The sequence below is a fragment of the Balaenoptera borealis genome (genome assembly GCF_965194805.1).
Source record: "Balaenoptera borealis genome assembly, chromosome: 14".
Lineage (NCBI taxonomy): Eukaryota > Metazoa > Chordata > Mammalia > Artiodactyla > Balaenopteridae > Balaenoptera > Balaenoptera borealis.
In genome coordinates this window covers 57,153,987-57,181,981 of record NC_138875.1, presented here as the reverse complement: position 1 = coordinate 57,181,981, position 27,995 = coordinate 57,153,987, and the positions used below count along the sequence as shown (strand labels likewise).

At 38.1% G+C, this 27,995-nt stretch overlaps 1 protein-coding gene and 1 long non-coding RNA gene across 8 annotated transcripts in view; one reads left to right on the top strand and one right to left on the bottom strand.

Annotated features, from left to right (window-relative positions):
* DLGAP1 (DLG associated protein 1) overlaps positions 1-27,995 on the top strand; it is an 856,539-nt gene that overhangs the window by 261,328 nt on the left and 567,216 nt on the right. The window lies entirely within an intron of this gene.
* On the bottom strand, positions 2,771-11,073 carry LOC309610596. Of its 2 annotated transcripts, none has more exons than XR_014234068.1 (2): positions 3,364-11,073; positions 2,771-3,331 (listed from the first exon to the last, which is right to left on the bottom strand). It is a non-coding gene; the product is annotated as an uncharacterized lncRNA (long non-coding RNA). The 2 variants fall into 2 exon arrangements; XR_014234069.1 differs by having other exon boundaries at positions 3,368-11,073.

Below are 27,995 nucleotides of genomic sequence, written 5' to 3'. Positions count from 1 at the left end.
AATTCATATATCTGTGTGTGTGCATTGTGTCTGTGCATACATAATAAATTATATATATGGTATGAGTATGTATATTATGTGTAGTATAATATATGCACAATATTAATGTGCTAAGAATTGAAAAGTGATTTTCTTTTTTTTTTTTTTTAAAGATTTATTGATTGATTGATTGCTATGTTGGGTCTTCGTTTCTGTGCTAGGGCTTCCTCTAGTTGCGGCAAGCGGGGGCCACTCTTCATCGCGGTGCGCGGGCCTCTCACTATCGTGGCCTCTCTTGTTGTGGAGCACAGGCTCCAGACGCGCAGGCTCAGTAGTTGTGGCTCACGGGCCTAATTGCTCTGCGGCATGTGGGATCTTCCCAGACCAGGGCTCGAACCCGTGTCCCCTGCATTGGCAGGTGGATTCTCAGCCACTGCGCCACCAGGGAAGCCCGAAAAGTGATTTTCTTAAAAGTGGTTTTAGTTCTTAATACTTTGTCATCTAAAATCTCCATATAATATATCAAGTAAGACATTTTAAAGAGAAATTCAACTTTAAAAACAAATACTTGTTTGGTACATATTTTGGAGCATTTAGAAGAGCATTCACTCTGCGTTATATATTCACTAAACACTTAGATAACAGTATCTAAGGGGCACTGTCCAGGGCCTGGGAATGAAAAGATGAAAAATATAAGGATGACTAGGGAGTCTAGTGGGAAGGCAGGAATGTGTGCAGATCATAGTATTCCACTATGGAGATAGAACTACCATACAACCCAGCAATCCCACTACTGGGCATATACCCTGAGAAAACCATAATTCAAAAAGAGTCATGTACCACAGTGTTCAATGCAGCACTATTTACAATAGCCAAGACATGGAAGCAACCTAAGTGTCCATCGACAGATAAATGGATAAAAAAGATGTGGCACATATATACAATGGAATATTACTCAGCCATAAAAAGAAACAGAATTGAGTTATTTGTCGTGAGGTGGATGGACCTAGAGTCTGTCATACTGAGTGAAGTAAGTCAGAAAGAGAAAAACAAATACTATATGCTAACACATATATATGGAATCTAAAAAAAAAAAAAAAAACAAAGGTTCTGAAGAACCTAGGGGCAGGACAGGAATAAAGACGCAGACATAGAGAATGGACTTGAGGACATGGGGAGGGGGAAGGGTAAGCTGTGACAAAGTGAGAGAGTGGCATGGACATATATACACTACCAAACATAAAACAGATAGCTAGTGGGAAGCAGCCGCATAGCACAGGGAGATCAGCTTGGTGCTTTGTGACCACCTAGAGGGGTGGGATAGGGAGGGTGGGAGGGAGACGCAAGAGGGAGGGGATATGGGAATATATGTATATGTATAGCTGATTCACTTTATTATACAGCAGAAACTAACACAAAACTGTAAAAGCAATTATACTCCAATAAAGATGTTAAGAATAAATAAACTGTATTAAGTGATCTGATGTACATATGTTTACAGAACATCAAGGGAACCAGGAAGTCAGCTGGGGAGAGGGAAGAATCTCTGAGTTGGGGTGCTGGACACAGGGCACATATATTCAGGCCTCAAAATATAAATGGCTTTTGGAAGATTCTTAGAGGAAAACATTCCTCCATTAAAGCTGGATACACATGGTAGCTTGCATAAAAGCATGATGGGATCCCAGAATTACAGTTCTGTGTGGCAAAATGGGCAGATTTCTAGCAATAAGAAAAGCACATGAGATTTACCTTTTATATTAAAAAAAAAAAGAGGCATAGGACTGTTAATAGTTAGAAACATCACCATTGAACAAAAACAGTGTGTCATGTGTAATTCCAGTTTATTGAATCAATTTAGAATAATGACCCTACCTCCACACTGAGAGATTTGTCTTTTCTGGGTAAAGTAAAAGGATGGGTTGCCAAAGCCCAATGGGAGAATTCCTGGCTTTTGAAACAGTAAATTTTTAATACAGCATTAACCAGTAGAGACCTAGTTATCTTGTCTCCCCCCAAATGATCTTTGTCTCTGTATTAACAAATGTAAACAATTCTTCTGCCATTTGATACTACTAGGATGGCTATGGATTTTCTTTCCCCAGGGCTTTGGTTGTGGTGTGTAACACAGCCCTATAAACTGTGCAGAAGCAAATTTAGATCCTGATCAATATAGGTCATTACAAAGTCTTTGTAAAGTGGCTCAGTCTTCGATTTCATTTAATTATTTTAGATCCAATGTGGGAAAAGCAAAGGTTACTTTTAACGTTTATCCAGAATTGTTTCAAATATTTGAAGATCCTTTCACAGCACAGATTTGCTTTGCGTAAACTAGTTCGATTAGTCTAAAAATAGACTCTGGGTAGAGTATTATTAACTTACCTGTGTGGGCATTTATGAACATTTTGTTCTGTCACTGTAACAAGATGATAAAATACCCTCAGGTCTCTTTTTTACTGTGAAAAGTTTTCTGGAAAAATAAAATGGAAAACTACTTAGACCATACTTGATGGGAAGAAAACTAAAGTGTTTTGCAGATCTTAGTAGGAAACTACCAGGCAGAATGAACTTACAGGTGTGACTAACACTTTGCATTGTTAAATGATTCTGCATGCACCTTATGTAGAGATTATTCGATGGTCTTTCAAGGGAAACTACATGGAACTTAGTTCTTGGCTTTTAGAAGTGAAATCCATGAATCTTACCTTTCTGAAGGAAAGAGGATATGGGCCACCCTAAAGTAGCCACATAACTTATAAAGAGTAGTGAGATGAGACTTTTGTTGATAATGTGGTTTTTATTGTGAAATAATTATTTCTCTAAACTGCCTACTTTTGGTAAACATTATAATTTGTACACACACACACACACACACACACGAATCTTCTTTTTGATCTGTCTAGTTTCACATCATCTAAGAAATCCTGATATATCCTTCTTTCTAAATCTTTATTTACTTAATTTGCCTTTCACATTAAATCAGTTGTCATTGTGTTTTGTGCTAGAATTAAACTTGGTCTACAGTTTGCTCCGTAGACACTAAGTTATGCAGAAAAGGAACTGATATTGTGTATTCAACTTTTTTGCATAATCAGAGGCCAAGAATTTTATTTAATGTACTTTTTTTATTTCTAAAGAGAATTTTTGGTTCTTGTTTTCTTTTAGTCTATCTTGGCAGCTCATGCCTCTGTAACCATCACCCATTAGACTGTCTGTGAAGTAATAGAGATTTGTTTATAAAGAATCTGAAAAGATATCTATATATAACTGAATCACTTTGCTGTATACCTGAAACTTACACAACATTGTAAATCAACTCTACTTCAATAAAAAGAAAAAAAATCATACCATCCTACACACACACACACACACACACACACACACACACACACACACACACACACACACACACACACACACACACACACAATTGCTATTTCTAAGGAGCCCACCAATGATCATCCTTCACTGAAAATACCTTCTTTCCTTGTCCAGAATCCTCTCAAGCCTTGTTCTCTTTCTCCTGGCCTTTACAAGGTGGATTTAGTGCTATCAACTCTTGACAGACAACACTTAATTAAACTCAACGCATTTTTATTTCTCTCAATTCTACATGTCCTTGGTTTGGTATTTATAAAACCGGAGTCATCAGCCAAAGATCTTTTGTAGGCAGTGGTGTGCTGGTGATGTTTAATATTTAATAACCAGCTTTCAGAATAAGGTGTGTCATATTTATCCGTTGCTGTGGTGTGTTATACTTTCTCCATGGCCAACTTCAAGCTACCAGCAAGTCTTCACTGACCCCAGCACAACCCTCTAAAATAATACCGAGCACGAGTTTCTGCAAATCCCTACATCATCTCCTCTTAAGTTGGCTGCATTTAGCGCTGCAGATTGGGATACATGTGTTGCTACTGGTGTTTCTTCTCGTATTTATTAGAACTACTGCTGCTGCTTTCTCAGTAAGATCTCCCCTAATTTCTTTCCCTGGAGCAAGTAGAGCAAAAATCAACCCAAAGTGTCAGCTGTAGATATGTTTGTTTGTTAGAACAACCCATACATAAGGCCCATGTGAGAAGTGAAAGTGCCAAATACTAGATGCTTTTTTTTAAAAAAAGAGAAGAAATCCAAAGAGATTTTTAACAAGGGAGCAATAAGGTAAATGAAAGGTTGATTTTTGTCCAGATATAGCAGTAAAAAAACAAAACAAAACACCACAAAGTGGATCCTTGAGGTTGTACAAGAAGATTAGGTAGAGAAACTTTAGGTTTTGTTTTGTATAAAAGTGTTTTCAATCAGGATGCTAGTGCTTCTAATTTCCTGATGCATATTCTTGTATCACAGGTGGTAGCCCTTGCTGAATTTACTCTTTTATACTGCGATAGTATATTTTTCAACCAACTGTGAAATTAAAAAATTCTTCCTGTAGCAGTTGGGTATAGTTTGTTAGTTTGTATCTTATCAAAAACTGCTTAAATGCACCTCTGGTGGCATTTCAGTGATAATTAAAAGCAGAATTCCAATGTTTCAGGAGTGAAGGATATTTTCAGTTACTACTTAACTCACCCCCATGTCACTCTGCCAGGAAACTAGTCCATCACACGAAATAACAGGGGCCTGATTCTTTGTTTGGTCTTTCATTTCGTCGCTCCATTTCTCAGTAGCCAGGGTGAGAAAATGGCTGTGATAAATGGGTCTCTGTTTCTTAACAGAAATGTGAAAAAACTTAGACATAAGTCGTCTTAGTAAGTCAGGCCAAATAGTCAAGGAAATGTGAGGCACTATTATCTAACTTGGGCAGAAAGAGAATATGATTTCATTTTCACGCCAACCCAGCAGTAGCTTCTGTCCGTGAGCAAAGTTCCTCGGCAAAGGAACTGCTGAGCTTTCTACTGACTAATCTGTTTCCAGATTTTTTTTCTTTCTAGACATTACTAGACACCCTTGCAATCGTTATCTTCCTAAAGCAGAACTGGGAACTTTTAACCTCCCAGTAACTCTTCATTTATGGCCAGTTCCTTCTGGTTAGAAGTGATTTCTCCTGTCTCTGAACCTATCTACACTATGTTAAACATTTTTTAATCCCCTACCATCTAAAAAAAACTAAAAGAATATTATATGTGACAGAGAGAGAGGGAACACATATGATAAAGGGGTAAAACATATTAACATGTATCCAGGTGAATCTGGGTAAAAGGTTCGTGAGTATTCTTTGTACAGTCAGCCCCCCGTATCTGCAGGTTCTGTATCCACAGATTCAACCAACTGGGGATTGAAAATACTGGGAGAAAGAAAATTCCAGAAAGTTCCAAAAAGCAAAACTTGAATTTGCTGCACTGGCAACTATTTATGTAGCATTTACATTGTATTTACAACTATATACATAGCATTTACATTGTTTTTACAACTACAGTTGACCCTTGAACAGTGGCAAAGTTAGGGACACTGACCCTCCTTGAAGTCAAAATTCCGAGGATAACTTTACAGTCTGCCCTCTGTATCCACGGTTCCACATCTTTGACTTCAACCAACTTAGGATCGTGTAGTTCTGTGTACAGTATTTAATGAAAAAAATTCTCATATAAGTGGACCCTTGCAGTTGTTATTAAAAGGCTCAGCTGTATTTACATATCATTTACATTGTATCGTGTATTATAAGTAATCTAGAGATGATTTAAAGTAGGTATAACAGGTTATATGCAAATACTATGCCATGTATATTTATATAAGGGACTTGAACATCCGTGGGCTTTGGTTCTAGGACCCCCAAAGATACCAATCCCACGTGGATGCCAGGAGATTACTGTACTATACTTATTCTTGCAACTTTTTTGTATTTAAATTTTATTTACAAGTAAATAGAAGAAAAACAAGTTCAGTATTTGATCTCAATCTATCAAACCCAGTGATAATCCTCCAGTAGGGGCCATCTGCTTCGGTTACCCCAGGTGATCCACATGATTACGGTGTTGTGTTTGGATTAAGCCTTGCAAGGTGTGCCCTGCCTGATAAAGCAACACAGGGGAAAAGTCACGTATGGGGAAATTTGGGAAAGTGGAATGCCTCTGAGGGAGGGTGACCAACTCTCCCAGTTTCCTTGGGACAGAGGGGTTTTCCAGGCGTAAGAGTTTCAGTGCTAGAAGTATGAAATCGCAGGCAAATCAGGATGAGTTGGTCACCCTATTTTAAGGGGACTCTGAACAGATGAATACAGCTGATGCTAAAAGCTGGGGTCAGGAGAGCTGGGAGAGGAGGCTTGAGCAGAACCGTAAATTCCAAGCGAAGGCCTTTCAGCTTCATTCCATGCACAGTGGGAGACGTGAGGAGCTTGAACTACAACAGGAGAGAGTTGTGTTGTAGGAAGGGTAAGCTGTATTAAAGGAAAAGTAATCTTTGATTCGCAGGATTCTTCGGAGAGGGAGACCAGGTCAATGATCTCTGTTGCTCCATTGTTCAAAGATTCCCGGTGCAGCCCAGGCTCCTTAGCTCAGAAGGAAAGACTTGTTTATAAGAACTGCTGTGTATCCAGGACTATTTAGTTGACTCTGCTTCACCACCCACCAAACTTAACTTTGTAAGGTTAGTGTTATTATGCCCAGTTTGCAGATATGGAAACTGGAAGATCAGAGAGATGAAGTGCCTATGGCCAAGGGCACTCAACTGCTCCTGGAAGAATTAGAAATCACACCACTATCTGCCTCCAGATTCTTGCTTTTCTGTTCCAGGTTTATGGGTCACACCCTCCCCATAGGAGGCCCTGTGCTTGCCACCCAGCACTCACCACTTCCTAGATGGGCTGCAGCCTTTCCCTGGGGTGGTGTCCTCCTCAGGTTCCACCCACCAAAAGTCTACCTAGCCCTTAATGGTGCTCCCTCCATGCAAATTCTGATACTAATGCAGCTAGAAATGATTTCTCTGCCCTCTGAACACCTGGCATATTTTGTGTCATTCACATAGTCCTTCCCTTTTGGATAGTTACTTGAAAAACAATATAATGGGTTAGAAATATGGATTGTATTTTCAGGGGACCATTTGGTTAAATTTACGATCTACCCCATCGCAGGTGTAGCATGTGGTCTTGGTCTGAGATCCCGTGCTATTAGAGCCTCCAGTCTCTCATATGTAAAATTGATACAATTTTATGTTATTTATACGATTAGCATAAAAAATAACAAATATATAAAAGATGACTTAACATGGTATCTGACCATTGCCACCAATGAAATTATAAAGCTATATGAAGGGCAAAAATTTGTCATGCTTTTTTTTTTCTTTTTTTGAGTTCAAGCCCTGTTTTGAACATGTAAGGCACTCAGTGGGTATTTAATAAATAAGGGTTAATATAGAGTGGGACATTGGAATAGATATGAAGAAAGAAGTTTCAGGAAGAATAAATATGATTTAATAAATGGTTAGCTATATGTTTGGTGAGGCCACTGCGGGGAAGATTCAAAATGCGTGAAGCTTTGAGTCAAAGATTCAGGTTCTAAAAGGAGGTGGGACAGAGCTGTCATTAATGTTTATTTAATTAAAGATAAAATTATCAAGCCATTGAAGCCACATAAGAGAGAGTGAGGGTTCTAGAGGTTAGAACTTGGGCGGATGTGTCAGTCTAGGCCAAAGTGCCAGTTCCACAAGCTGTATGGCATTGAAAAAATTACCTCACGTTTCATTTTCCTCGACTCGTGGAATGATAATAATCCTCTGTAATGAATGTAAAACATTCACCACAGTACCTGGTGGGCAGTAAGCACTAAATCACTGAGCACAATAGCAGAAGTAGTCAAGACTGTTTTAATGTTAAAAAGAAATGATCTATGAATTTTAACTGATGCGGAAGCTAGCTGTGCATATTTGATGAACAGTGAACCTCACTGCCTGTGGAGAACCCTCAGGGCCATTGCTTCTGACAGCTGTTACAGCTGCTGATGTCATTTAGCAGAATACAGAGCACTCACAGATAATTCCTAGGAATAATGACAGCCTCGCTTAACGCGTGGTGACATTTTTATGTTCCATACTCCCTATCAGTTTGAAGGCTAAAACAAATAAATAACAGATGTAGCTGATAAATTAAAAACATACTTCTTTTTCTTAAGTTTAGAGGCAGGGTTTGTCTTTTAGTCCACGCTTTGTTGGCTGCTGGTTGACTGTTAGCAAAGATAAAGTCAGAGGAGGTACCTTTACACAGATCGCTCTTAAGATGCAAACATTTTATAGTTTTAGTGATGGGAACCAGGTTTCTAACATACCATGAATTTTCGAAATAGACATAGTGTCTTTTTTGTCAGTGTCGATTTAGAAGAACATGTCATAAGAAACAAACAAAAAAAAATCAGGTGGTACAAGCTTCTGACCCAGGTTTACCTGGAGAACCCAGACACTGGTAAAATTAAAGAACGAGTCCAGGCAGCTCAGAGCAGCCTTCGGTCCCTGACATAAGGACTGGACTTCTAGGCACAGACCAGAAGCCTCTTCCTGGGAGAAAGACAGGCCCCCCGGGGTGGGATAGGATATGGTGAGGGTTAAGATTGTTAGGAGCGTTGCAGGTACTCTGAGGCACCTAGAACTAGCACCCTGGGGACACTGGATCAAATGTCTGGTTGATCCAAAGAGGACTGGGGGTGAGGGTAGAGACTGGGTGGAATCTTGGTTCCAAGAGAATAACTTATTCCTAACTTACAGGGCGGGAGGTGGGGGAAATGGAAGTTAGACAGAGGTAGGGGTGCAGAAAGGAAAATGGAATTTATACAAATACTGGCACAGGTTTTCCTCTGTGAATAAAGGGGCTAGAGATATCCCAGAAGCCCAGAAGAAACCCTGAGTGGATCCAGTTGGGTGCAGTCATGGGAGAAGGGAGGAAAAGGACCACATACTTGAAATTGCCTTCTTATCAGGGAGGGCGCTCTCAGCAGCCGTTACATGGCTCACGTTCCCAACAGGTCTGTTCACTTCATTATCTTGTCTTTCATCAGCTCACAGAAGGTATTCCAGGCTCACGGTCTCGCTGGATTCATGTGTGCCTTCTTTTCCTCCTTTTGGTTGAGACTTTGTGCTCTGTGCTTGGACTGGTCTGTAGGATCACGCTTCACAGGAAGCGTACTTGAGGTACTCTTCCAACTTCAGTAAGTAGAACTTGGGTTTATTAATTTTCAGATAGAAAACAAGGAAAATGAGTTGATTAAAATGACGGACGCCTGAAGTGGTTGGACATCTTCCCACTTTCTACCCTTAATAATATATACATAGGTCAAAGGCCATTTACTTATTAACCCTGGCAAGAGAGGCATTCCATGGCCACCTCACCTCCACCAGTGAGAAAGGACTTGATCCACTTCAGAGACAAGTTCAGAAGTCTACCTTGACTCCCTGTAATCATATAGGCTTCTAGAAAAAGCCAGCATGGAATCCCTTTATACCTAGTTATAGGTCTGTATACCTAGTTACATCCTGAGACGGGGGCTCTGCAGAGGACCTTGAGCTCCGCACAGCCCAGGCCGATGTGATGGTCCATCCAAGTGTTAGGCTTGTTCTGCTCTTGGCTCTTCCAGCTTCTGTTGTCCTACCTCAAGACTCACTGCACTCCTCAGGATGACATCTTTACCCAATCTCAGAAAAGAGCTGGTGTTCACGGGAGTGGTTCCTTTCAAGATTTAGACCCTATTATGGGTGGTTGCATTGGCCTTTGAGTCACAAGGGAAAGGATCAGGTTCGCCCACCCTCTGGAAATGTTCAGGGATCAAATTCTTATGTGAAATGTGCCCAATATAGGTGCAAATGCCAGCTCATAGGCCTGTAACACCAAATTCACCCAATTTTAACGTTAATGACATTTTAGAATACTGATTTTAATCAACATATTTCATTTTAGATGTTAATATTCCTCAAGTGCTGATGAAGTAGATTTGTAACTACAGTAAATTTTTCTTTCAAATGATCCATTTAAAAATTATGGAAAACCTTTTATCTTAGCAAAGTAAATAAAAGATTGTCTCTAACTTTTCAAGGAACATAACAGTTTGGCTGAGAACAACCTAGGAAGTTTGCACTTCAAAGCACTTGGCCTTGAGTGCTGTCATCAAAGTGGCTTTCACCCTGCACTGGAGCATTTACAGTTGCTAAGGAATAGTATCATTTAACATATGCACTCTCAGTAGGGATTTTGTTGTTGTTGTTGTTGAAGAAAAATGTCATATTTGACTTTAATGTGGATTACACTTTTTTCTGAGAATATTTCTTCTAATTTTTCTGTGGTGAACCAGCTGCTGTTGCTATGCCATCAGCTCTGTTGCTATGGGGGATGCCTTGGGTGTTTGCCAGACTAGGATTGGTTATTTCAGCACCCTTATGTTCATCAGTTGACATTTTTCTGTGTTGAATCATGCTATTTTATCTTAATTCGATGGGTAGGCTCAATAGTGTTGATCAGCTTTGAAGGAACTGAAATTAGATATAAAGGAATCTGCCTATTTCTCTCCTCAGAAAACTTATTAAGAATTCAAGTGGTATGTGTAGGACACATGCACATATACACACACATGCAGCGCTAAATGGGGCTATATTTAGAAACAGGCCTGTTTACATGACATGTGACTCTTTAAGTCATGAGATTCAGAGAGATAAAAAGGGATGAATATTGGCATTTATGTAGTTATCCTGCACAGAGAAGTTATTTCAAATCGGAGGGGACCACATCCTGTCGACTTCATTGGCAACTGTCAAAATGAATACAATAACTGCTATTTGGGATTTATTCTCCATAAATGCGGTTCTCCGCTCTCCTCTCTGCCTTCAAGATAATGTCTTTGGTAAATCTTTTCTACTATCAGATCAGATTTCTAATGAGCTGTCCTTATCTCTGTGATGTGGTGACATTAATTGAATATTTCAGACAAGTGCCAAACTTCAAATTGTCAAAATTTGAAACTCTTTGAAGAGAAAAAAAAAAAACAAAAACTCATCTTGATGATGATTGTCTTCCTTCTTGATCTTTTTCTCAAGTTCCGGGAGAAATAACCTTTGGAAAAAAAGATCTAGGAGCTTCTGTGCCCTGGTTGCTTAGTCACTAGTCTATTAGAACAGGACAGGACCCGAATATGTGAATGTGTGAGTGGATTTTTAATCTCAATAATTACCCCCCATCTAAAATTACTTTCTGTCTTTAACAGTTAAAGAGGCTGTATGCATTTGGGTTTCAGAGAACACAATTTAACATTAATTTCAAGGAATTTTTTATACGTACAGGTCTTTTCAGACTAGTGAGATATATACGTATATATAAATACATATAAAATTTTTACAGTCAAAAATACTGTATTTTTGAATAAAAGGTATGTTTTTTGTATTTTAGATAGAAAATGCTAACTGAAGAGAGCTTCAGAATGTGAATAATTTCCATGTCCAATTCATGATGGTATAATACATTTACTCTTCTGCATATTTAAAATTATGGTATATTTAGAAACAGAACTCAGTGAAGGAATAAGAACAGAAGCATATGTTGGTCTCAAGCTGTGTCCTCATCTCCCCCTTCCATATACCCTCCGCCCAAAAGCAAACAAAGAAATGTAAAACCTGGATGAACACTAGTATTCTATTTCAAGATTTGCAAAATAATTTGAATTATTCTTTTGGGGGGGGCAACATTTGGGAGGGAAGGACATAATGTTATTCTTAGTTACCTCTATAAATGCTTTTAGATGGCATGAAGTTTGAGATGTGTAACATGGCAGAATAACGCTGGCAGAACTAAAAACAGGGATAAGCAATTTGCTTAATGTCATATATCACAGGCATTTCAAGCCCAGCTCCTTCATAAATGTGACCCCCATATCACTCATACATACCTCAGTTTTTACACATAAACACTCTGTTCTTTCTGTCATCACTTCCATGGGAGCTTCTCCATGGTTGGGTCTGTACTTGATTTAAGTTTTATCTGAATGACCTCAATTATTGATTGCTTATGTAGCTTAACTCATCTTTGGCCTCTCACATTTGCCCCTTCTCCAACACTCTGTTCAGCTGTCAATCTAAATGTCCCAGGCCAGACATCCTGGGGTCATCCAGGAGTCCTCCCTTTGTCCTTTAACGCATTTCCAATTGCCCATCAAGACCTGTTCAATTATACTACTTTATTTTTTATTTTTTTAATTGTATTTATTTACTTTTGGCTGTGTTGGGTCTTGGTTGCTGCATGCTGACTTTCTCTAGTTGCGGCAAGCAGGGGCTACTCTTCATTGCGGTGCACAGGCTTCTCATTGCGGTGGCTTCCCTTGTTGTGGAGCACAGGCTCTAGGGGCACGGGCTTCAGTAGTTGTGGCACGAGGGCTCAGTAGTTGTGGCTCACAGGCTCTAGATCGCAGGCTCAGTAGTTGTGGCGCATGGGCTTAGTTGCTCTGCCGCATGTGCGATCTTCCTGGACCAGGGATCGAACCCATGTCCCCTGCATTGGCAGGCGGATTCTTAACCCCTGCGCCACCAGGGAAGTCCCTATAATACTTTAAATCCCTTCCTCATTCCATCCCCGCCGCCACCGAATTAGTTCACACCCTAACTCATTCTTGCTCAGACCATACCAGTAACTTCTGTCTGGTCCCTAGGTCCAATCTCGCTCTTTCCTAAGAATTTTTATAAAACACAAATCAGGTGTCTTACTCACCATACTTATTTGCATGTCTAGTAGACATTTTATAAACTTGTCCAAACCTAACATTTGAGCTTCCCTAACACCCAAAACTTTTTCAAACTCAATCTTCACCAAAGTAAATGGACCGAATCATTTCTTTTTTGTTTGTTTCCCAGTTTTATTGAGATATAATTGACATATAACACTGTATAAGTTTAAAGTGTAAAACATAGTGATCTGAGAACTGTATACATTGTGAAATGATCACCACAATAAGTTTAGTTAACATCCATCACCTCACATAGTTACATCCTGTGATGAGAACTTTTAAGATCTACTTTCTTAGCTACTTTCAAATATACAAAACAACATTGTCCTCATGTTGTACATTACATCCCCAGAACTTATAACTGGCTATTAAGTCTTCTTTTCTTTCTTTAACGTTATGGTTTATTACAGGATATTGAATATATTTCCCTATGCTATACAGTAGGACCTTGTTGTCTATCCATTCTCTATATAATTGCTTGCATCTGCTAATCCCAAACTCCCAATCCATCCCTCCCGCACCTCCTCTCCCACTTGGCAACCACAAGTCTGTCTCTATGTCTGTGAGTCTGTTTCTGTTTTGTAGATAAGATCATTTGTGTCATATTTTAGATTCCACATATAAGGGATATCATGATACTGTCTTTCTCTCTGACTTACTTCACTTAGTATGATAATCTCTAGGTCCATCCATGTTGTTGCAAATGGCATAATTTCATTCTCTTTTATGAGTGAGTAGTATTCCATTGTATGTATATACCACACTATTTACAGTAGCCAAGACGTGGAAACAACCTAAATGTCCATCAACAGATGAATGGATTGAATAATTTCTAAGGCCCAAAACTTTGGAATCTTTCTCAACTCTTTTCTTTCATGCCCAACATTCAGTCAAACAGCAAATCCTATTGGCTTTGCCTTGAAGATATGTGTAGAATCTCACCATTTCTTCCCCCTTGCCCAGCCACCAGCCTGCTCTAAACCATCATCCCCTGATGCCCAGGCCTTTGCAATGGTTCCCAACAGTCTGCCTGCATCCTTGTCTCCTGCAGTGCCTTACTGGGTTCTGACAAAGAGGTGAGCGTCAGGTGCAGTGAGTGGATTATTTTCACATTTTATAGATAAAGATTCTAAGACTGTAAATGTTTGAGTGGAGCAGGGACTTGCCTCAGGTTCTGATTCCTAAGCTCAGGTTCTCTTCACCCACGACAGCTGTGTCTCGTAAAGCTTGAAGTGACTGGTTTACAGTGAGACAATTACAGAAGAATAAAGCCTGGAACTCGACTCAGTACTCTGCCCGTCCAAGTATTGTATAATTCATACAAGGGAAACACTAATGTTGCATTTATTTTGACAAATAACATTTTGAATTGAAAATACACCTGGGAATTTAGCAAATTGAGCTTTAGTTAATTCTTCAGGGAAACATGAAACTTTCCTTTGAGAGCTGAGATCAGGGCATTGAAGGACCTGGAGTTTTTAAAGTACATTCACAATTATATGTGAATGATTACACATGATAACTGCAACAACAGATACTTTTAACTTGCTGTATATGTTATATGAGGTGATCTTCCTTGAGTATAACTAATTTATGCACATTTATTCCATAAGATTCATAGTAATATATTTTGGGGGTCATAACGGGTGGAACAGGTTGTGTTCTTTTCATGCTTAAATAAATGTGTCTTTCTAAAATTATTATCCGCATTAGGGAAATGCAAACCAAAGCCACAGTGACGTACTACTTCATACCCATTACGTTGGCTGTTAAAAAAAATAAAAATAGCAAGTGTGTTGTTTGTTGAGGATGTGGAGATATTGGACCTCTTGTGTAGTGCTGGTGGGAGTTTAGATCAGTCACTGTGGCAAACAGTATGGTGGTTCCTCAAAAAGTTCAACAGAATTATCACATGAGCCAGCAAATCCATTCTAGGTACATACACAGAAGAATTGAAAGCAGGGACTCAAAGAGGTACTTGTACATCAGTGTTCCTAGCAGCATTAGTCACAATAACCAAAAGGTATAATCAACCCGTGTGTCCTTGAACAGGTGATTAGATAAACATAATGTGGTTTATCCCCACAATGGGACATTACCCAGCTTTAAAATGGAATGAAATTCTGATACATGCTACAACATGGATGGACCTTGAAAATATTCTAAATAAAATAAGCCAGACATAATAGGACAAATATTATATGTTTCACCTATAGGAGATATCTAAAATAAACAAATTCATAGAGACAAAGTAGAAGAGTGGTTACCAGGGACTGAGGAGAGGAGGAATGTGGAGTTACTGTTGAATGGGTACAGAATTTCTGTTTGGGATCATGAAAATGTTCTGGAAATGGAGAGTGGTGATGGTTGTACAACACTGTGAATGTAGTTAATGCCGATGAATTCTATAGTTAAAAATGGTTGGAAATGATGATTTTATGTTACATGTGTTTTACTGCAAAATTCTTATCCAAGAAAGAAATTAAAATGTAACTCATAGAGTGATTTTCTGATGAGCTTAGGAGATACTATGTTGGAAATATAAGTTGTTCTGTTGTTTTGTGTTATCTTTCATGAATATTATGATTTTCATTGAACCTTAAATTTAAAGGGAGTTTACTCTCTTAGAGGAAAACATAGGCAGAACACTCTATGACATAAATCACAGCAAGATCCTTTTTGACCCATCTCCTAGAAAACCGGAAATAAAAACAAAAATAAACAAATGGGACGTAATTAAACTTAAAAGCTTTTACACAGCAAAGGAAAACATAAAGAAGACGAAAACACAACCCTCAGAATGGGAGAAAATATTTGCAAACGAAGCAACTGACAAAGGATTAATCTCCAAAATATACAAGCAGCACATGCAGCTCAATATCAAAAAAACAAACAGCCCAATCCAAAAATGGGCAGAAGACCTAAACAGACATTTCTCCAAAGAAGATATACAGATTGCCAACAAACACATGAAAGGATGCTCAACATCACTAATCATTAGAGAAATGCACATCAAAACCACAATGAGGGATCACCTCACACCAGTCAGAATGGCCATCATCAAAAAATCTAGAAACAATAAATGCTGGAGAGGGTGTGGAGAAAAGGGAACCCTCTTGCACTGTCAGTGGGAATGTAAATTGATACAGCCACTATGGAGAACAGTATGGAGGTTCCTCAAAAAACTAAAAATAGAACTACCATCTGACCCAGCAATCCCACTACTGGGCATATACCCAGAAAAAACCATAATTCAAAAAGAGTCATGTACCAAAATGTTCATTGCAGCTCTATTTACAACAGCCAGGACATGGAAGCAACCTAAGTGTCCATCAACAGATGAATGGATAAAGAAGATGTGGCACATATATACAGTGGAATATTACTCAGCCATAAAAAGAAACGAAATTGAGTTATTTGTAGTGAGGTGGATGGACCTAGGGTCTGTCATACAGAGTAAGTCAGAAAGAGAAAAACAAATACCGTATGCTAACACATATGTATGTAATCAAAAAAAAAATAGTACTGAAGAACCTAGGGGCAGGACAGGAATAAAGACACAGATGTAGAGAATGGACTTGAGGACGTGGGGTGGGGGGAAGGGTAAGCTGGGACGAAGTGAGAGAGTGGCATGGACATATATACACTACCAAATGTAAAACAGATAGCTAGTGGGAAGCAGCCGCATAGCACAGGGAGATCAGCTCAGTGCTTTGTGACCACCTAGAGGGGTGGGATAGGGAGGGTGGGAGGGAGATGCAAGAGGGAGGGGATATGGGGATATATGTATACATATAGCTGATTCACTTCGTTATATAGCAGCAACTAATACAACATTGTAAAGCAATTATACTCCAATAAAGATGTTAAAAAAAACAAAAAACAAAAAGATAAAGTGAGTTTATTGCTTTTTTGAAATTCTTATGGAGATAATTGTAGGTTCACATGCAGTTTTTTTTTTTTTTTAAAGATTTTTTTTTTAAAGTTTTATTTATTGATTGATTGCTTGATTGCTATGTTGGGTCTTCATTTCTGTGCTAGGGCTTTCTCTAGTTGCGGCAAGCGGGGGCCACTCTTCATCGCGGTGCGCGGGCCTCTCACTATCGTGGCCTCTCTCGTTGCGGAGCATAGGCTCCAGACGCACAGGCTCAGTAGTTGTGGCTCACGGGTCTAGTTGCTCTGCGGCATGTGGGATCTTCCCAGACCAGGGCTCGAACCCGTGTCCCCTGCATTAGCAGGCAGATTCCCAACCACTGTGCCACCAGGGAAGCCCCACATGCAGTTTTAAGAAATAATGTATACTGCATATACTTTACCCAGTTTCTTCCAGTAGTAACATTTTGAAAAACTATAGTATATCACAACTAGGATATTGGCATTGATAAAAATCCACTAGTCTTATTAAAATTCCACGGTTTTACGTGTACTCATTTGTAGGGATCTGTGTGTGTAGGTGTGTGCATATGTGCAGTGGACTCTCTGTATCTGCGGGTTCCACATCCGCAGGTTCAACCAACCTCGGATTGTGTATCATGTTTATCTGAGGTTGATTTAACCCGTACGTGCGGATCCTGCAGATACAGAGGGGAAGGGCGACGTTGGGACATGAGCAAACATGCATTTTGGTATCCTCACGGGATCCTAGAACCAATCCCCCTTGGATACTGAGGGAGGATTGTTCTTAGTTGTATGCAATTTTATAACATGTATTTAGGTTCACGTATTTACCATCAGTGTCAGGACCAGTTCCACTGCCACAAGGATCCCTAGTGAGACCCTTTCAGGGGCACACCCACCTCCCTCCAGCACCAGCCTTCCCCTCTTACCCACCCCATCCTACCACCCCACCCTCAGTCCCTAACTCTGGCTGGCACTAATCTGTTCTCTGCCTCCATAATTTTATCATTTCAAAAATGTTGTATAAATGACATCATTTATAAATGGTATGTAACTTTTTTGGGATTAACTTTTTTGGGATTGGCTTTTTTCACTCACATAATTCCTTAGAGATTAATCCAAGCCCTTGCTTGTATCCGTAGTTCATTTTTGTTTGTTTTAAGTTGCAGAGTGGAATTCCATTGTATGTAGATTTAACAGTTCATCTCTTGAACATCTGGTCTTTTTCCAGGTTTTGGCTATTATGAATAAAGCTGCTATAAATAAACATAAGTACTGGTTTCTTGTGTAAACATAATTTTTCATTTTTCTGCAGTAAACATACATGGATGCAATTTCTGAGTCATACTGTAATTGCATGTTTAGTTTTATAAGAAACTGCCAAACTGTTTGCCAGAGTGGCTATGTCATTTTACATTCCTACCAGCCATACATGAGTGATCCATTTTCTCTGCATTGTAATCAGCATTTGGTGTTTTCTCTATCATTTCTTTTAGCCATTCTCATAGGTATGTATTAATATTATGATTTTAATTTGGATTTCTCTGGCCAATGATGTTGAACATCTTTTTTTATGTACTTATTTGCTGTCTGTATACCCTCTCTGATGAAATGTCTACTCAAGGCTTTTGTACATTTTCTAATTTGTTTGTTTTATTACTATTGAATCTGAGAGTTCTTTACTTACCGTAAATACTAGTCCTTTGTTGTATGTGTGATTTTGCTAATATTTTCTCCTGCTCTGTAGCTTTTCATCCTCTTTCCATGGATGTTCACAGAGCAATAGTTTTTTTTTTAATATATATATACATCTTTATTGGAGTATAATTCCTTCACAATGCTGTGCTAGTTTCTGTTGTACAACTAAGTGAATCAGCCGTATGCATACATATATCCCCATATCCCCTCCCTCTTGAGCCTCCCTCCCAGCCTCCATATCCCACCCCTCTAAGTGGTCACAAATCACCTAGCTGACCTCCCTGTGCTATGCAGCTGCTTCCCACTAGCTAGCTATTTTACATTTGGTAGTGTATATATGTCCATGCCACTCTCTCACTGCGTCCCAGCTTCCCCTTCCCTGTGTCCTCAAGTCCATTCTCTTTGTCTGCATCTTTATCCCTGCCCTGCCACTAGGTTCGTCAGTGCCATTTTTTTTTCAATTCCACATATATGCGTTAGTGTACGGTATTTGTTTTTCTCTTTCTGACTTACTTCACTCTGTATGACAGACTCTAGGTCCATCCACCTCTCTACAAATAACTCAGTTTTGTTTCTTTTTATGGCTGAGTAACATTCCATTGTATATATGTGCCACATCTTCTTTATACGATCATCTGTGGATGGACATTTAGTTACGACAAAGGAGGCAAGAACATACACTGGAGAAAAGATACCCTCTTCAATAAGTGGTGCTGGGAAAACAGGACACCTACGTGTAAAAGAATGAAATTAGAACACTACCTACGACTGTATACAAAAATAAACTCCAGATGGACTAAAGACCTAAATGGAAGACCGGACACTATGAAACTCTTGGAGGAAAACATAGGAAAAACACTCTTGGGCATAAACCACAGCAAGATCTTTTTTGACCCACCTCCTAGAGTAATGAAAATAAAAACAAAAATAAACAAATGGAACCTAATTAAACTTAAAAGCTTTTGCACAGCAAAGGAAACCATAAATAAGATGAAAAGACAACCCTCAGAATGAGAGAAAATATTTGCAAATGAAACAACAGACAAAGGATTAATCTCCAAAATATACAAACAACTCATGGAGCTCAATATCAAAAAAAAAGCAATAGTTTTTCATTTTGATGAAGTCATTTTTTTTTCTTTTATGGGTCATGCTTTAGTGTCAAGTCCAATAACTCTGTTTAGTCCTAGATCCCAGTGATTTTTTTTCTGTTTGTTTTTTTCCTGCAAGTTTTATAGTTTTGCATTTTATACTTGAGTTCATGATTCATTCTGGCTTCATTTTTTTTATAAGGTGTGAGGTTTAGGTCGAATTTTTTTCTTAGTTTTTGGGTTTTGCCTATGATGTTCGATTGCTCCAACACTGTTTGTTGAAAGGCTATCCCTTCCTTCACTGAATTGCTCTTGCACCTTTGTCAAAAGCCAGTTGAGTATATTTGTGCGGGTCTGTTTTTGGATTCTGCCTTCTGATCCATAGAATTGTCTATACATCCACCAACAGAAGTGTCTTTACTGCAGCCATATACTAAGCCTCCGTATGATTGGATTGATTTCTCATTTTTATTTCTCTTTGTCATGATTATTTTACCTATTCTGTGGTATTTTTTCTTTCCATATAAACTTTAGACAAAGTTTCTCTATGTCTATAAAAGACCTGACCAAGATTTTAATAGGAATTGAGTTAAGCCTATAGATCAGTTTGGGCAGAATTGACATCTTTACTATGTTGAGTCTTCCAATCTATGAAGGCAGTATGTATTTCCATTTATTTTGATCATCCTTGATATCTTCATCAGTATTTTGTCATTTTCAACATATAGATTTTGCACATACTTTCTTAATTATTTAATTTGCAGTAGTTTTAAATGGCATTGTGTTTTTGTTTCCAGATGTTCCTTGTTAGTGTATTGAAATGTGATTGGCATTGTGGCTTGACCTTGTTTTCTGTAAAATTGCTGAAGTCACTTATTGGTTCTGGGAGTTTTTTGTAGAGTCCTTGGAATCTTCCATATGTAATACAGTCATAACATATTTAAATAGAGGTGATTTTATCTCTTCTTTTCCAATCTGTATGCTGTTTATTTCTTTTTCCTGCCTTAATGCAGTGGCTAAAACTTCCAATACTATGTCGGTTAGAGAGTGGTGAAGGCAGATATCCTTGCCTTGTTCTGATCTGAGGGGAAAGCAGTCAGTATTTAAGAAGGATATTTAAGTATGATATTAGCTGTAGATTTTTTCTAGGTGCTCTTTATCAGGTGGAGGTAATTTCCCTTTATCCCTAACTTGCAGAGAGTCATTATCATAAATGTATGTTGGATTTTGTTAAATGATTTTTCTGTATCAATTGATATAATCATGTGATGTTTTTCTTCTTTAGCTTTTTCATGCATTGTATTACATTGACTGATTTTAGAATGTTGAACCAAGCTTGCACAATTGGTCATGGTGTATAATTCTGTTTATACATTGTTGGATTCAATTTACTACTGTTTTGTCGAGGACTTTTGCATTTATATTCATGAGGGGTACTGGTCTGAAGTTTTATTATTTTGTGTTTTCTTGTTTTGGTTTTGGTATTATAAAATGAGTTGAGACTTCTTCCTTGTGTTTCTGTTTTCTAGAAAAGATTGTGAAAGTTGGTTATAGTAAGTCTTTAAATGTTTGGTATAATTCTCCAAGGACTCTATCTGGATTTGGTGATTTCTTTTTTAGTAGTTTTAGATTATGAACTGAATTCCTTTGATGGTTATAGGGCTATTCATGTTATTTATCCCCTCTTAGTTGCTTTGTTAGCTTGTGGTTTTCGAGGAATTGGTCCTTTTTTACCAAGCTTTCATTTTTTAGCATAAAATTTTTCATTGTATTCTTTTATTATGTTTTTAACAGTTGCAGAATCTGTAATGATATTCCTTGTTTCATTTACAAAATTGGTGATGTGCATCCTCTCTTTATCTTTGTTGGTCTTGTTAAAGCTTTTTAAGTGTTGTTGATTTTCTTTTTTTCACGAAGAACAAGCTTTCTGTTTCACTGTTTCTCTATTTCTGCTTTGGGTTTATTTTGCTCATCTTTTTCTAGTTTCTCATGTGGGAACTTAGATTATTGATTTGAGACCTTTCCTCATTTCTAGTGAGGAAATAGAAATTTCTCTCTGAGCATGGCTTTAACTGCATCTGTGTATTTTAAGTTTTCATTTTTATTCATTCTGATAATTTTTTAAATTTCTTTGAGACTTGCTCTTTGACACATGGATTACTTAGAAGTCTGTATTTTTTTAAATTTACTTATTTTATTTATTTTTGGCTGCGTTGGGTCTTTGTTGCTGCGCACAGACTTTCTCTAGTTGCGGTGAGCAGGGGCTACTCTTCGTTGCGGTGCGCGGGCTTCTCATCGTGGTGGCTTCTCTTGTTGCAGAGCACGGGCTGTAGGCACACGGGCTTCAGTAGTGTGGCTCACGGTCTCTAGAGCGCAGGCTCAGTAGTTGTGGCGCGTGGGCTTAGTTGCTCTGCGGCATGTGGGATCTTCCCGGACCAGGGCTCGAACCCGTGTCCCCTGCATTGGCAGGCCGATTCTTAACCACTGTGCCACCAGGGAAGCCCTAGAAGTCTGTATTTTAATATTGACATATTTAGAAATTTTGTAAGCTTTCTATTACTAATTTCTAGTTTGATTCCATATGGTCAGAGAACACCTTATGTATGAGTTCAATACTTTTAATTTTGTTGAGGTTTGTTTTATGGCTTAGGAGCTGGTGAGTCTTGGTGAAGGTTCAATGGGTGTTTGGAGAAAAAACTGTGTACTCTGCTATTGTTGGGTGTAGTGTTCTCATATGTCAATGTGGTTCAGTTAGTTGACTGTGTTGTTCAGATCTTCTATAACTTTGCTGATTTTCTGTCTAGTCGTTTTATCAGTTTTTAAGGGGAGGATATTGAAGTCCTCAACCATAATGTGGATTTCTGTATTTTTCTTTACAGTAACATCAGTTTCCATTTCATGTATTCAGGCTCATGTTTTCAGGCTCTATTTGTTGAGTACAGATATAGGATTAGGGTTGTTATGTCTTCCTATCAGATTGGTCTTTGTACCATTGTGTTATGTCTCTCTTTTTCTCTAGTAATAGTCCTTGTTCTGACGACTACTTTATCTGATATCAATATAGCCACACCTATTTGTTAAAATTAATGTTTGCATGCTGTACTTTTTCTATTGAATTTGAAGTGGATTTCTTGCAAAGGGCATTTAGTTGGGCCATGTATTCATTCACTCTGCCAATCTCTGTCTTTTAATTGGTGTATTGGACCATGTATACTTAAGATACTTGCTGAAATGTTAGTGTATAAATTGGCCATTTCATTATTTGTTTTCTGTTTGTTTCCTCTAGTTCTTGTTCTTCTGTTTGTCTTTTCTTGCCTTTCTGTGTATTACTCAAATAGTTTTGAGTTTTTCTTGATTTATTTATAATTTTTTTATTGTGATAAAATGTATATAACATTCACCATTTTAACCACTTTTAAGTGTATACAGTTCAGTGGCATTAAGTACATTCACATTGTTGTGGAACCATCACCACTGTCTTGTCCAGAACTTTTTCATTATCCCAAACTGAAACTCTGTGTCTATTAAACTCTCCCTTCCTCTCTGCTTCCAATCCCTGGTAACACTATTCTTTCTCTCTCTGTGAATTTGCTTGTTCTAAGAACCTCATATAAGTGGAATCATGTGATATATGTCATTTTGTGTCTGGCTTATTTCACTTAGCATAATGTCTTCTAGGTATACCCATGTTATAGCATGCATCAGGATTTCATAAGGCTGAATAATATTCCATTCTATGTATACCATGTTTGTTTATTCATTCATTTTTAATAAATCTGTGGGTTATTTCCACCTTTTGGCTTTTGTGAGTAATGCTGCTGTGAACATAGGTGTATAAATATCTCTTTGAGTCCCTGCTTTCAATTCTTTTGCGTATATACTTAAAGTAGCATTACTGGATCACATGGTAATTCAATCTTTTAAGTTTTTGAGGAGCCGCCATACTGTTTTCCACAGTGGCTGCACCATTTTATGTTATTTTGTTTCCAACTTTATTGAGATATAATTACATATAACATTGTGTAAATTTAAGTTCTACAATGGGTTGATTTGATACACTTATATATTACAGAATGGTTACCAGCATAACATTAACTGACACTTCTATCTTGTCACATTATTACCATTTCTTTTTTGTGGTAGGAACATTTAAGATCTACTCTCTTAGCAACTTTCAAATATGCAACACAGTATTATTGACAATAATAATCATACTGTACATTAGATGCCCAGAACTTACTCATCTTTTAAGTGGAGGTTTGGTCTCTTTGACCAACATCTCCCTATTTCCCCTACCCTTCAGCCCCTGGCAACTACTAATCTACTCTCTGTTTCTATGAGTTCAGTTATTTTAGATTCCATATATACGTGATATCATGTAGTATTTGTGTTTCTCTGTCTGACTTATTTCACTTAGCACAATGTCCTCAAGGTCCATCCATGTTTTTACTAGTGGCAAGATTTTCTTCTTTCTCATGATTGAATAATATTCCATTTGTATGTGTGTGTATCCATTCATCCATTGATGGACACTTAGGTAGTCTCCATATTATGATTATTGTGAATTATGCTGCAGTGAACTTGGGAGTGCAGATATCTCTTTGCAATCCTGCTTTCATTTCTTTGGATATATATCCAGAAGTGGGACTCCTGGATCATATGGAAGTTCTGTGTTTAATATTTTCAAGAATCTCCATACTGTTTCCATAACAACTGCATCAATTTACATTTCCATCAACAGTGCACAAAGGTTCTCTTTTCTCCGTATGCTCACCAACACTTATCTCTTGTATTTTTATGATTGCCATTCTAACAGATTTGAGGTGGTATCTCATTGTGGTTTTATTTGCATTTCCCTGATGATTAGTGATGTTGAGCACCTTTTTCATGTGCCTGTTGACCATCTGTATGTCTTCTTTGGAAAAATGTATATTCAGTTCTTCTGCCCATTTTTAAGCAAATTTCTTGGTTTTTCACTATTGAGTCCCACCAACCATGCACAACAGTTCCAATTTCTCCACATTATCGCCAACACTTGTCATTTTCTGGGGTTTTGTTTTGCTTTCTTTTGTTTATAATGTCCATCCTAATGGATGTGAAGTGATATCTCACTGTGGCTTTTACTTGCATTTCCCTAATGATTAGTAATGTTGATCATCTTTTTATGTGCTTACTGTCCATTTGTATATATACTTGGAGAAATGTCTGTTCAAGTCCTTGACCATTTTTTAATTGGGTTGTTAGTTTTTTGTCATTGTTGAGTTGTGGGAGTTCTTTCCATGTTCCAAATATAAATCCCTTATCAGATATAAGGTTTAAAAATATTTTCTCTAGTGGTTTTGAGTATATCTTTTTGCATAGTTTTCATAGTGGCTGCTCTGTGTATTACAGCATACATACATTTCTTATCACAGTGTATTAATACCAACATTTATCACATTAAGTAAAATTTGGAAACCATAGCCATTAGATCCCTTTACCTTCCAAACTTTTAGATATCATTGTCTTAAGTACTGGATTGCATTCTGTGTTTTTAATCATCAAATATATTTTATGAAACTCTTTAAATTAAAAGATTGCATATACCTGTCTTTCTGTTCGTTTCCTTGTTCCTTTCCTTATGTTCCATGAGTCTTTTTTTTTTTTTTTTTTTTAATTTCCTTTCCATTCAAAGAACTTCCTTTAGCTAGTCTTTAAGATTAGGTTTGCCAGTGACATATTCTTTTTTTATTTTTTATTTTTTTAATAAATTTATTTATTTATTTATTTTATTTTTGGCTGTGTTGGGTCTTCGTTTCTGTGCAAGGGCTTTCCCTAGTTGTGGCAAGCGGGGGCCACTCTTCATCGCGGTGCGCAGGACTCTCACTGTCGCGGCCTCTCTTGTTGCGGAGCACAAGCTCCAGACGCGCAGGCTCAGTAGTTGTGGCTCACGGGCCTAGTTGCTCCATAACATGTGGGATCTTCCCAGACCAGGGCTCGAACTCGTGTCCCCTGCATTGGCAGGCAGATTCTCAACCACTGCGCTACCAGGGAAGCCTGACATATTCTTTTACTTTTTCTTTGTGTAAGAATGTTTTCATTTCTTCTTCATTCCTGAAGGATCATTTTGATGAATATTAAACTTGCAACTGACAGTTATTTTCTTTTGTCATTTGAAAAATGCTTTACCACTTCCTTCTGGCCTCCAGAGTTTGAAGTGAGAAGTCTTCTGTTACTCACATTGGTCTTCCTCCATAGAAATGCTTGTTTCTCTTTGGCTGCTTTCAGATATTTTCTCTGTCTTTTATTTTCACAAGTTTTATTATAATGTGTTGGTGTCTACTTCTTTGAGTTTATCCTGTTTGGATTTTCCTCAGCTCCTTGGGTCTGCAGATGTGTGTATTTTACCAAATTTGAGAAGCATCCAGCCACTGTTTCTTTGAATATTCTCTCAGGCCCACTTTTTCTTTTTCTGGGACTCCGATGAAGTGAAATTTGGATCTTTTGCTATTGCCTTGCACACCCCTGAACTTTCTATTTATTTTTAAAATATTCTGTTTTCTCCCTGTTGTTCAGATGGGGTGAATTCAATGATACGTCCTTTGTCTGCTCCACCCCTCTTTTCATCCACCCACCAAGTTGTTTTCTTCTACTATTTCTGTTATTGTATTTTTCAATTCTATTAATTTCAGTTTGGTCCTTTATTATAACTTCTGTTTCTCTGCTGAAGTTTCTTTTGTTTCATATGTTCCAAAAGAATTTGCAGTTGATTGTTGAAACATTGATCTGATGGCTGTTTAAAATTCTTGTTAGATAATTCAACCATCTGACTCCTCTCAGTATTGCCATCAGTTGGTTATTCTTACTTAAGTTGTGACTTCTCTTGAATTTTGGTATGACAGGTGGTTTTTTATTGTATCCTGGACATTTTGTCTGTTAAATTAGGAGACTTTGGATCCTATTTAAGTATTTCATTGTAGCAGTAGTCACACTGCTGGAGTTTGGTATGAAGTCCTGGCCTACGTATCTGGGCCATGGTTCCAATGGCAATTGAGTTTTCAGTGCCTTTCCATTTTTATTTCGGTTGGCTGGGTTTTTTCACCAGTCCGTGCTGGCATCACCTGAGGGAGCAGAATGGGCTTTTGATGGCCATGCCTCTGGATGCCTCTCAGTGAGAGAAGAGTGTCTCAAGCCTGTATGGACAACGAGTCTTTCTTGGCTTACTACTTGTCAGGTATAGGAGTTTTAATGAAGGGACACTTGAAAAATGGTATCTGAGAAAAAGATACAAAATTGGTAAAGAGGTATACAAGATATATTCCCAAGAGTGGGGTTGCTGGATCATATGGCAACTCTATTTTTATTTTTTTTGAGGAACCTCCGTACTGTTCTCCATAGTGGCTGCACCAATTTACATTCCCACCAACAACGTAGGAGGGTTCCCTTTTCTCCACACCCTCTCCAGCATTTGTTATTTGTAGAGTTTTTTAATGATGGCCATCTGACCAACGTGAGGTGGTACCTCATTGTAGTTTTGATTTGCATTTTTCTAATAATTAGTGATGATGAGCATCTTTTCATGTGTCTGTTGGCCATCTGTATTATGTCTTCTTCGGAGAATGTATTACTGAATCACTTTGCTGTGCAGCAGAAACTATACAACATCGTATAGTTGTATGTTGTATAGTTGTATGTTGTAATACAGCATTGTAAATCAGCTATACTTCAATAAAATAACTTTTAAAAAAGGAGGTATACAGGAAAAGGTCATAGAACTGTGCTGAAGACACAGCGTTTTCTAGAGATGACCCTACATACTTTCCATCTGTGATGGAGGTAAAGGAAATAAAAAGAGGCTCCCTGTCTTTCTGTTCACTGCCTTTGCCTCTGGAACTGAGCATATCACCTAATTACCATAAAAATTAGCATCATTGCCTTCTATTTTAGCAGACATTTGATTGGGGTGGCATTGGCCATGGTAAGTACATAATTTACTTCTACTGAATCTGCTGCCCAGTGTGAACCATGAGGGAACTGTAGAAATTAAGTTACAGCAAATTGCATTATTTGGGCACTCGACAGTTGCAGCATGGTTCCACGTAGATTAGCCAGGCTTGCCCCCGAGACATATTTCTCTTGCTGGGTCTTCTTTTAAAGGCACTGTAAGCAATGTAGGAACGAATGATAAAAGTTAGTTCAACTACAATTGCTAACCCTTTAGATTTTTCTCCCAAAGTTGCCATTCAGGATGTTTTCTGAGTGTGAATTCTTGTACGTTTACCCCTCAGAAGGGTGAATAAGGAATGCATGAGAGATGAAAATACTTGTGAATAGTGTGTTCTCAGCAGCTCAGCACGTATGCTGGCTTACGAGCAAAGACACTTATGAATTGGTAATGATAAATTATATACCAGCTTCTCATGTCTTACTGTTGCTGGAATTTAATCAAGATGTTTTAGTATCGACCCTCCATGTCAGAGACTTCAAGGTAACATGATATCAGCCACATCTACTCAACATACTTAAGTGGGAGAGTCGGACTGAAGCATTTAATATCTTGGAAGACAACTAAAGCCTAGTTTGTGATCGAAACATAACTGTATTATATATTTTTTAATCCCTGGTTACTGCAGATAATGGTGTGTATTGACATTGCAAAATATTGTAATTAAAG